Below are 11,320 nucleotides of genomic sequence, written 5' to 3'. Positions count from 1 at the left end.
AGCAGGAGATGAGTGTTTATAACTGTGATGTGTCTCCCCTCCACAGCTCCACTGATTCTCACACTGTGCTGCTGTGAATAAGATGCAGCTTCTCTGTTAAATGATGTTGTACCAAGTAAAGTGTTTGCCACTCGGCTGTTTTCTGATCCATTCTTTCCTATCAGCACAATCCTCAGATCACACACTGAAAAAGAGCACAAGGGACACACACACACTGGTTTCCATGTTTTTTGGATTCCTTCCATAGATGTAATGGTTTTTCGGTAGCACTTGTTCCTCATTTACATATTACTGTATGTACTTATTATAGTAATTACAATAACTATTTAATAACTAGGTACTAACCCTGAACCTACCCCTAAACCTAACCCTACCCAATGTTGTTACCTTGTATTACCAGAACTTTCTCAGATAAATACACTGTAAGTACACTATAAGTACATGTACTATAAGTACACAAACTGTAAAATAAAGTGCAACCAGTTTTTTTATTATATTTTCTCTCTTTAACATAACCATAGTCCCTAAACCTAACCCTCACAGAAAAAAAACATTCTGTATGGATTGATAAGCTTGTTACCTCATGGGGACCAAAAAATGTCCCCACAAGGACAGGGATTTTGGATATGGCCATCTTTGTCATCCTAATGTAGGCAATACCTGTACCACACACGTAATAAACACTATGATAATAAGAACACTGCATTAAACTTTGTACTAACAAATGTATTGCTTGTTTTTAAGCATAAATATCAACCTGTCCTCCAACCAATACGCTCGCATAGGTCATTTGTCCCTGAAATACATAAAATGTATATGCTATATAAATCTAAATTTTGCATGATTTCTGTGAGGGTTAGGTTTAGGGGTGGGGTTAGGTGTGGTCATTCGAATAATTAAGCCACCTAGTAAAATATGTACAAATTACTGTGTGATCGGTGTAAAAAGTCCACCCATTACATTTAAATAAACGTGCATTTTGATTGGTAATGGCGTTATACGTCATTTCATGACGACAGACGCAACACGATACTGTCATTATTTTTATGCCCGCTAGAGGGCGCTTAACTTTAAAACGTAAATATAGGTCGTAATAAGGTGCTTGCACAAATGACCTATATGGTCGTTTTTTGTTGGAGGACAGGCTCCATTTGAAAGTATTTAGTTACATTACAATATTACAATATTACTGCCTCGGATTTGTAGTCCGTTACTTTCACCAAAATAACCAGAGACTAAAATTAGTCATGGCCAAATGGTTAGAGAGTTGGGCTTGTAACACAAAGGTCGCATGTTTAAGTAATTCTGGCAGGGATTGTGGGTGGGGGGAGTGAATGACCAGTACTCTCTCCCACCTTCAATACCACGACTGAGGCCCTTGAGCAAGGCACCCAACCTACGGAATGATTTTTGTGTCTTTATTATTCAGTCAAACATTCTGTGTTTAAAAGTAAAACTAATTATTTTGTAATTACAAAATAAAAGATTGCAAATAAAAGTATTCATAAGGCTCAAAAATAAAGAAATTGATAATAAAAAAAAATATTTGAGGTACTTTGAAATTGTTATTTTTCTTCGCGAAACCACAAATGTTGCTCTCTTCTCTGCCGTCTTTTTTTAAGGGGTCTAAATCTTTTGTTTGCGAGTTGAAAAGTTTTACTTGTGAGTGAAGCTGTCTCTCAGTGGGCGGTCTCAACTCACCAGGATGAAGGGCCTTTTCTATTGGTCACTCTCGGTTGAAGTCGCAGATTAACCAGATTTGATTAGCCAACAGTATAGCTAATTGCCAGAGCCCCCAATAGTAAAGCATCAGGACAATAATTTCAGAGATTATAGATTATTATAGCTCCAGTGAAGTAAGGTGAGTAACGCACATCAAATAACTAGCTCATTTGGCGGGTTTTGATTAATAAATTATGACCGTATGCACACTCAAGTCTATTTGCGGCACCTCACATATGTAGTCTGCCATTTAGTTTTCTAAAATACAACGATTTGGGACCGGTGTCTGTACATTCTGACTTCACCCTAGTCTACAGAACTGTACATTGGGCATTTTAATAACAGGTTTGTTTTGTACTATCTTTAAGACCTGTGCAGTGACAATTGCCAAACGTATTACTTCAACAGTAAGGACTGATATTCAGGACTTGTCTGCTAGCACCACTGTAGCCTTGCAAAGACTTTGCTTTGAAGACCTTTTAATGAACTAACTTCTAAGGGGTGTTTTTATTTTTGACTACTCCAAACAGCCTAGAATTCTATCAGTACAACATCATATTTTTATTTTCTGTTTGCAGGAAAAAGATTTGGTGTTGATGGAGGAGGCAACATCTTCAAGGCAAAACCTTAGACCTGATGCAACATCGTCCAATGTCGCAATCACCCTCAGGAGGTACACAAGCAAAAGCTAAATTGAACATTGAACAATTATCAATTCCTATTTTTAAAAAATTGTCCTGCATACATTTTTATCTTTAATGTGTAGGCACTTGAAGAGCAGTACCCAATATGCACAGGAGCATTGCCAGTTGAGAAGTAGACCTGCCATGCCAGCTTTTGTGGAGAATGGTAATGGTAATAGTGACACCAAGTTTAAGATTTTAAGTTAGTTATCTTACCCAGTACATGACCTGTTGCTCGTCATGATACAACCTCGCTCGCATCTGTCACTCATCGCATTCTAAACCGCCATTAATATTCTTCAATCTTACTATTCCCTACCAGCTGAGAGCACCATTGACTGACAGCCAAAACACTGACCTAAAATCACTCGATCTGAAGAGTATCGGTCACATGCGGTTAGTTTTTATGATATGTGTATGTAAATTCAGTTTTTACTTCAGATGTTTTCTGCAATGTTTATTAATATTTTCGGACAGGAGAAGCACTATATTGGAATCTTTTAGGTGGTGACTGAAACAGGTCACTGCTCAAACACAAAATGTATTTCTTTATGTATGTAATTACGTAGGAAATATTAAACATGAAAACTGTATATATCTAGTATATGTATCTGAAAATGATTTGGATATACAACACATATTACAATACAATAATGTAAGGAACACACAAATGTTTCAAGTTGACACACCATAATATTACTCTCAGTGATTTGATGTACTTACTGTTATGACGGTCAGATTCTGGACTTCTGTGTGCTTTTGTTGGTGGAAAAATAAGTATATAAATAAATAACACACACACACACACAGAACAGATTGTTTATCCATTTTAAATTATCAACAATTTGTGCACTGAAAAACTGTGACTTGACAGTGTTTGCTATTACTAATCAGAAATTATTGAGTTTAGAACAGTGTGCTGATGATACACAAATCAACACAAGTTGGTGAATTATTTTTTTCCTTATCTTCAGAATATCTACAGTGTGTCAAAATTACACTTCAACTCATACGTAAAGATCTATGGCCTCCCTAAAAATATTAATAAATAAGTAAATCAAAAAAAACATAAGTGTAAAGAATTTCAGATGAATAGAGGAAACCTCACATAAAAGTTGAGTTAAAAAAAAAGTTTAGTTTCTCTCTGGTGTTCAGTGCCACTTTTAAACATAAGTGTAAGAGTCCAGTGAAATATTTAACACACCAAAAAAGTAAATGAAATTGCCTACCATTTACATTACATTTATTAAGACACCTTTATCCAAAGGTGGCTAACACATGCAAATGTTTGTAAGTAGATTCTTACCTGAAGCCATTTTAACACCAACACCTTGAAATAAAAATCAAAAGAATAATTCTGAAAGATGAGAACCAACTAACCAAAAAGTGATTTTATTTTTACTGAAATGAAACTTCTTGCATCCATTCATTTTCCTTCTTTTAAAACAGAAATGAGATAGGGAAGATGTGGTTTCTTCTCTAACTGTTTCTTTTATTCTTCTTGCTGAAGTGACATTTTGTCTTATTTATTGTGTGCTTTGTCAGTTTCGTTTCGTTTTATTTAACCATGTTAGAAGACAAAACACAGTTTAAAGGGTTAGTTCACCCAGATAGCAAATTTATGTAATTAATAACTCACCCTCATGTTGTTTCAAACCTGTGAGACCTCCGTTCATCTTCTGAACACAGTTTAAGATATTTTAGATTTAGTCCGAGAGCTCTCAGTCCCTCCATTGACACTGTGTGTACGGTCTACTGTCCATGTCCAGAAAGGTAAGAAAAACATCTTCAAAGTAGTCCATGTGACATCAGAGGGTCAGTTAGAATATTTTGAAGCATCGCAAATACATTTTGGTCCAAAAATAGCAAAAACGACAACTTTATTCAGCATTGTCTTCTCTTCCGTGTCTGTTGTGAGAGAGTTCAAAACAAAGCAGCTGGATATCCGGTTCACGAACGAATCATTCAGTTCACCAAATCGAACTGAATCGTTTTAAACGGTTCGCGTCTCTAATACGCATTAATCCACAAATGACTTAAGCTGTTAACTTTTTTAATGTGGCTGACACTCCCTCTGAGTTCAAACAAACCAATATCCCGGAGTAATGCATTTACTCAAACAGTACACTGACTGAACTGCTGTGAAGAGAGAACTGAAGATGAACACCGAGCCAAGCCAGATAACGAACAAAACATTGACTCATTCACGAGTCAAGAACCGTTTCTGTCAGACGCATCCGATTCGAGAACCGAGGAGCTGATGATACTGCGCATGTGTGATTCAGCGTGAAGCCGACCAACACACAGGGCGTCTGAACTGAACTGATTCTTTTGGTGATTGATTCTGAACTGATTCTGTGCTAGTGTTATGAGCGTGGGTAAACCGAAGGCTTGAATCAAGGGCAATCATCGCAAATGATGCCATTACGTCGAGCGCAAAAGAACCGGTGAACCGTTTTCTTCAACCGGTTTATTGAATCGAGCTGTCCGAAAGAACTACTGGTGATCCGAAAACCGATGCAACCAGTTCTTCACTCGTAAACAAGTCAGTCTAAATATGCATTATTCGAATGCTTGGCAAAAGAGATGCGTTTTTAATCTAGATTTAAACAGAGAGTGTGTCTGAACCCCGAACATTATCAGGAAGGCTATTCCAGAGTTTGGGAGCCAAATGTGAAAAAGCTCTACCTCCTTTAGTGGACTTTGCTATCCTAGGAACTACAAAAAATGTCCAACGTTTTGTGACCAATTTTATCTCTAATAGTATCGATTTTAGAAGTAAAGTAGTTCATAAAGTCATTACTGCTGTGATGTTGGGAAATGTCCTACACTTGTTGATGCTTTATTTTTCGTTAATTTAGCCACTGTATTGAATAAATACCTGGGGTTATATTTGTTTTCTTCTAAAAGAGAAGAAAAGTAATCGGATCTAGCAGTTTTTAATGCTTTTCTGTAGGATAGGTTACTTTCCCGCCAAGCAATACGAAATACCTCTAGTTTTGTTTTCCTCCAGCTGCGCTCTATTTTTCGGGCTGCTCTCTTTAGGGTGCGAGTATGCTCATTATACCATGGTGTCAAACTGTTTTCCTTAACCTTCCTTAAGCGTAAAGGAGCAACTTTATTTAAAGTGCTAGAAAAGAGAGAGTCCATAGTTTCTGTTACATCATCAAGTTGTTGATGATGAGGTTTTGGATATGCTAAGGAATTTGGATACATCGGGAAGATAACTTACAAAGCAGTCTTTTGTGGTAGAAGTGATGGTTCTTCCATACTTGTAACAAGAAGTAGAATTTACAATTTTGGCTATATGAATTTTGCACAAAACCAAATAATGATCTGAGATATCATCACTTGGCTGCATAATTTCAACACCATCAACATCAATTCCATGTGACAGTATTAAATCTAGAGTATGATTTCGACAATGAGTAGGTCCTGAGACGTGTTGTCTAACCCCAATAGAGTTCACAATGTATATAAATTATGATCCCTATGCACCTTTTTCATGGATATTAAAATCACCAACAATTAAAACTCTATCTGCAGCCGGAACTAACTCGGATATAACTTAGAGAGATAATGAATATACCCAAGTTAGTGCTGGCTGCAGATAGAGTTTTAATTGTTGGTGATGGTGCTCTAGATTTAATACTGCACAATCTGACTTTGTTGCAGCCTGGAATTGAACTGCTGATTTCGTCTGGTCAGAGTAATAAGCACAAACTGGGCTATAATAATATGTGAGCAGCATGTATCTACATAATTGTGTTTTTGACAAAAAAAAATGTTATGCGTGGTTAGTGAAAAACTAAAAATGTTAAATCACTTGAATAAGGCAATAAACACATACAGGACATTGGTTCCCGGGACTTTTGATAACTGGAGCTTTTAACCTAGAATTTTTCTTTCTAAAATATGTGAAAATCATCGATCAAGACACTATTTGTTGGTAAAAGTCATATTCGAGTAGGCGTCAGCTATCATGAATATCATTGTGATTTACACCTGAGAAGACAAAGGCCTGCAAAGCTGCATAATGAGCCTTTCAGTCATCTGTGCCACTGAGAGGAAGGAGTTATGAGAAAGAATGTGAAGACAAAATAAATGTATATAATTTTATGTTTGTAGTTTATTTAGAATAGATTTAATTATCCCACAACATAATTTAATATCCACTTGCGAGTGCCGTTAAACAGTTTATTAGGAACAATCAAAGCTGACTTTCAAACTAATTTTTTTGCATCATTACTCCAGTCACACAATACTTCAGAAATCCTTTTAACAATCTTATTTTCTACAAAAAAACATTTATTGTTATTATTATCATTATTATTATTAATGTTGAAAAGAGCTGAGAATATTTTTTTCTGGTTTTTAGGGGGGGATAAATTGAAAGAACAGCATTGTTTGTTACATTTGTTACAGTAAAATTTATTTGTAACATTCATATTATTTGCATCAAGCTTTTGAATAGTATAGTACTGTATATTGTTAATAATATTTCACTTGATTATACATTTAGTCAGGAATTATAGTTTGGAAAAAGTCTTTGGAAAAATTCTAACAAGTAAAATGTTTACACTTTATTTGAAAACTAGTACAAGTATATAAATAAATAAAATGAGACTTAAGCCCTATTCGGACGGGACTAGTTTTCCTTGTGTGTTTTGGCCAACGTGAATTACCGTAGATGCTTTTACCGGCAAAGAAATAATAATAAAAAAATAATAGAAATAATAAAATCAAGAGCAAGATCACGTAAACTGTTAATACCGGCTATTGTAATATTAGCATCAGGTAAGATTACTCACGTTCATTTATGCACTCAGTTACATAATGTTTTAATTACATATGTACCTTTATGAAAATTAAACATAGAGTAGGTTTAGCAAAAAAAAAAAAAGGAAAACAAGTTAAACTACAGGAACCACATATTAACATGGTTTTGCTATACTAACCATTTAGTATTTATTGTGTAATAATACTACATACAATCATTCTGAATGAATGCAATGCACGCATACAGAGCGCGTGATCTCTGTGACGCCCAGATACACAAATCAGACCCTCCTACCTCTGTAATAAACACGGAGATGTTAGTCCCATCAGATTTGGTACATGAAAATCACAGATGTCAGGTGGTAAGAATCAAAACTCAAACGTATTTTAGAAAACTATTCCCGTCTGAATAGTGCTTTACTCATGGTTATGATCTCTGCTGAATAAAGTGCTTCATTCTTTTTTTCTGAAGAAATCCACATCTCAAACCCTCAACCACATCACATCTTTTTGGGGTGAATTATGTCTTATGTGGGCGTTTTCAAGCTGCGCGCTTCAGTGAAACATAATCTGAATAGGGCATTCAGCGAGGGGGCGTGGTCACATTAGAAGATAATCGCATTGTTTTCATATGGATTACTTTATAACAGAATATTTGTTTTCGGCAGTGTTGGGAGTAATGGCGTTTAAGTATAATGGCATTACTAACCGGAGTTTAATTTTCAGTAACCGAATAATCTAATTAATTACTTTTCCCATCATTGCAACGGCGTTATCTTTACTGAGAATGTAAAGTGTCACGTTACTACAATTTGGTTGAATAAAGCGCAAGGTGTCATGCTTTAGCTAGTGGCTACACATCAGCTGCCTGACACCGTTGCAAATCCGATGATGATTGGCTGGGTGGGCGGTGCCCTGCTCACGCTGCCTCACTGCACGCTCTGACAACCACTAAACACAAGACGGCGTAAGCGATAATGGCATTCTCGAATTGGAAGTACCGCAAATTAAAGGCAAGAATGTTTCTGTAACATGCACGCTATGCCCAGGAAAAAGACTTTATCCACGTCTGCCTCAAGCAACTCAAATATTATGAACCACCTCACATCAACACATGCTAACATGTTACTGTACTGAATATTTAATGCTGTGTTCACACCAGACGCGACTTGCGTGAATAAACCGCGCTATTCGCGTGTAGTTGGACGCTTGAACATTTTGAGTTCATACGCTTCATTTGCACGTGAAATTAACTTCACAACAGACGCAAATTTACGCCATGGGGGGGCTTCTGCCAGTTAAGTTCACACAGCATTTTCAACCACTATTTTTATTCGGATAATTTTCTAAGTATTACTGTTATCGTGTCATGAAATGTAGTTTTAAAAGTTTTTCATGGGAGAAAGTAGTTGTTTTAAACTCAAATATGTGGTTTATTTATAAAGACAGCGTCTATTTAAAAATGTGTTTCGCCAATCTGATTTTCGGAGGTTGTCTATTGGCGTCTTTGCATTGACTTAACATTGAAATCACTCGCACCAGATGCTCTGTTTGCGACTGGTGTGAACGCACCATAAGAGTTGGATAGTGTTCTGTTCATTGTGCAGTAACTTTAGGCCTAATATACAGTTACAGAGATTTGCACTAATGTCCAGGTTTCCCTTTGTTTCTTTTTACCCAAGTTTAAATTTGTTTGTTTTAATTTTGCACTTGAATTTTATTTTCAATATTTATTTTTTATGTTTTTATTTCTATGCATATCATATGGCAGGCTGCAATCTATTGAGTTCAAATAAATACAACATTTTCTAAAATACTTAGTGGTCTTATTCTTCAATCAGTTAATATAAACATCTTATATATTAAAGATGTTATAGGATGTAATAGTGTTACAGAACATAAAAAATAACGTCACAGTTACTTTGCTGAGTTACTAATTACTTTTACAATGTGGTAACTGGAGTTACTAACTCAATTACATTTTGAGAGAAGTAATTCGTAACTGTAACTAATTACTTTTTTAAAGTAAGATGACCAACACTGTTTTTCGGCAGCACTTGTTTAGTTTAAAAGGAGACATGTCAGGCTTTCTATAGATATCTCTCTCATTTCTCTTCGTTGAGTATTCACTGAGTTACAGTTCATTTTAATGACGCATTTGTAAATGGAGATCAGTGCAGACAAGGGCTGCAGACAGCACACCTTGTTTGTTATCTTTATTTTATAAGTGCACAAAGTTTTGTTGTAAGTTTTTGTTGTAAAACTGAAAGTGTAATTTAAGTTCTTTTCGGGGTTATCAGCAGAAAATGCCTCATAATGCATACGCGTTTATTGACTTCAGAGGGTTAAATTAGAGAAATTAAATGACTCTGATATTGGACACTTTTTGATAACTTTTGAAAGAATTACGGCAGCATGCTGTTGGCCTAAGGCTGATTTGGCTTTCCGCCTGATTCCCCAATTGACTGGTAAAGCTCGAGCGGCATATGTATTTATGGATATCGATGACTCTCTTAATTATGATAGTGTGAGTCAGCTATTTTGAGGAAGTACGACATTAATTCAGAAACTTATCGACAAAGTTTCGTTTCTGGGAAGTTGAAGACCCTGGTGCGTAGACAATTTGTGTCACCTGCCTTGATTAATCCTTGTGACAAGATATCAATTTGCTCTGTTGACGGGGATGAAAAGCTGCTTCCTACGGCAGATGTATACATCAAGGTAAAAGAACAAACTTATCTTCTGGATGTTCAGGAGGATGCTAGTCTTGTCCCTTACTTGGAAAGGGCCAGGCCAGAGGATGTAGAGAATGAGATGGAGTGTGACGTCACAAAGGAAAGATATCATCTTCAACAAGGGATACTCTGTCATCTGCTTGAGTCTGTGACACAACTGGTGGTACCCCAGCGTGTCTGCAAAGTTATTCTTGTCCTGGGTCATTCAATTCCCTGGGCTGGATAACTGTGGAAGTGAAAAACCCTTTTATTGGCCCGGCTTGAAGGCAGAGGTAACGGAGTATTGCAGAAGTTGTCCAGAATGTCAAAAAGTCTCTGCATATGGCCCTGGTCAGGTTCCTCTCCAACCACTTATCATAGATACTCCGTTTGAAAGACTAGGAATGGATGTTGTCGGACCTGTTGAAAGAAGTCGCAAAGGGAAACAATTTATACTTGTGTTAATGGACTACGCTACAAGGTATCCAGAAGTGTTTCATCTGAAGTCAATCAAAGCAAAGTATGAGGAGATACCCCCTTACTATGTAAAGCGCTTTGAGTGCCTAGAAAAGCGCTATATAAATGTAATGAATTAATTATGTGGCGACTTGCCTTGTAAAATTATTCTCCAGAGTTGGGTTTCAACGTGATATATTGACCCATCAAGGAAAGAACTTCATGTCTACCCTGATAAAACCGGCTTACAAATTGCTGGGCATCAAGAGTCTAAGAACAACTCCTTACCACCCCCAGACAGATGGGCTTACCGAAACATTCAACCAGACCCTTAAACCGATGCTTCCCAAGTTTGTCTGTGATTCGGGTAGAGACTGGGACCAATGGGTTCCCTACCTTCTGTTAGCCTATAGAGAAGTGCCACAATCATCAATGGCTTTTCCCCTTTTGAACTCTTATATGGACATGAGGTAAGAGGTCCTCTGGCTCTGCTTCGAGAAATATGGGAAAGGGACCAAAGAGGGGATGAGCCGATGAATGTTGTGTCCTATGTGGTGCAGATGCAAGAGCGTTTGGAGAAGATGTCAGCATTGGCCCAATCTCATTTGGCTGAGGTGCAAACATGCCAGAAAATCGGGTATGATCAGTCTGCTTGTAAAGGCAGTTTTGAACCAGGTAAGCAGGTACTGGTGATGCTTCCCAGTAACGAAAGTAAACTGTTGGCTAAATGGCAAAGTCCGTTTGAAGTAGAAAGGAAACTGGGACCCACCACTTATGAAATTGTCACACCAGGTATGAAGTGCCCTAGTAAAATACATTTACATTACATTTACATTTATTCTTTTAGCAGACGCTTTTATCCAAAGCGACTTACAAACGAGGACAGTGGAAGCAATCAAAAACAACAAAAAGAACAATGATATAAAAGTGCCATAGCAAGTCTCAGTTAGGTTAACACAGTACACG

General features: G+C 36.8%; 1 protein-coding gene across 1 annotated transcript in view; it reads right to left on the bottom strand.

Annotated features, from left to right (window-relative positions):
• Positions 1 to 11,320, bottom strand: part of LOC132131924 (GTPase IMAP family member 8-like) — a 38,998-nt gene that overhangs the window by 7,238 nt on the left and 20,440 nt on the right. The window lies entirely within an intron of this gene.

Source organism: Carassius carassius, chromosome 48, assembly GCF_963082965.1.
Source record: "Carassius carassius chromosome 48, fCarCar2.1, whole genome shotgun sequence".
NCBI classification, from domain to species: Eukaryota; Metazoa; Chordata; class Actinopteri; order Cypriniformes; family Cyprinidae; genus Carassius; species Carassius carassius.
This window is presented reverse-complemented; position numbering and strand designations above follow the sequence as displayed.